Raw genomic sequence first — 381 nt, 5'->3', positions numbered from 1 at the left:
CAGCCCCCTATCCCCAGCCTCCCTCCCCCACCCCTAGTGACCCTTACCCCCTCCCCCCTACCCTAGTGACCCCTATCCCCAGCCTTCCTCAGCCCCCCCACCCCCAGTGACCCCTGCCCCCGTGACCTTTACCCCACCCCCACCTGCCACGCACGGGCCGCGACCTCCGCCGGCGCCGCTGCCCCGCGCCAAGCGCCCGGTCCAGGCCAATTACCGAGCGGCTGCCTGCGCGTGCGCCGCTCACCGCGCATGACCGGAAGCCGGAGCCTCCTCGCACCGGAAGTAGGCCGCCCTTGTTGGTTGCCATGGGAACCTGCACGGCCGTGCCCCGCCCCCCAGGGAAAAGGGGCGGAGTTACCCCCACGACGGCCGGGGGGGGGG

The 381-nt window shown here is 73.5% G+C and overlaps 1 protein-coding gene across 3 annotated transcripts in view; it reads left to right on the top strand.

Moving 5' to 3' along the window:
* Nucleotides 1–381, top strand: part of GTF2F1 (general transcription factor IIF subunit 1) — a 15,755-nt gene that overhangs the window by 1,548 nt on the left and 13,826 nt on the right. The gene's annotated exons all lie outside the window — the stretch shown is intronic.

The sequence above is a fragment of the Terrapene carolina genome, unplaced genomic scaffold, assembly GCF_002925995.2.
Source record: "Terrapene carolina triunguis isolate 2854851 unplaced genomic scaffold, T_m_triunguis-2.0 Scaffold833, whole genome shotgun sequence".
NCBI lineage: Eukaryota > Metazoa > Chordata > Testudines > Emydidae > Terrapene > Terrapene triunguis.
This window is presented reverse-complemented; position numbering and strand designations above follow the sequence as displayed.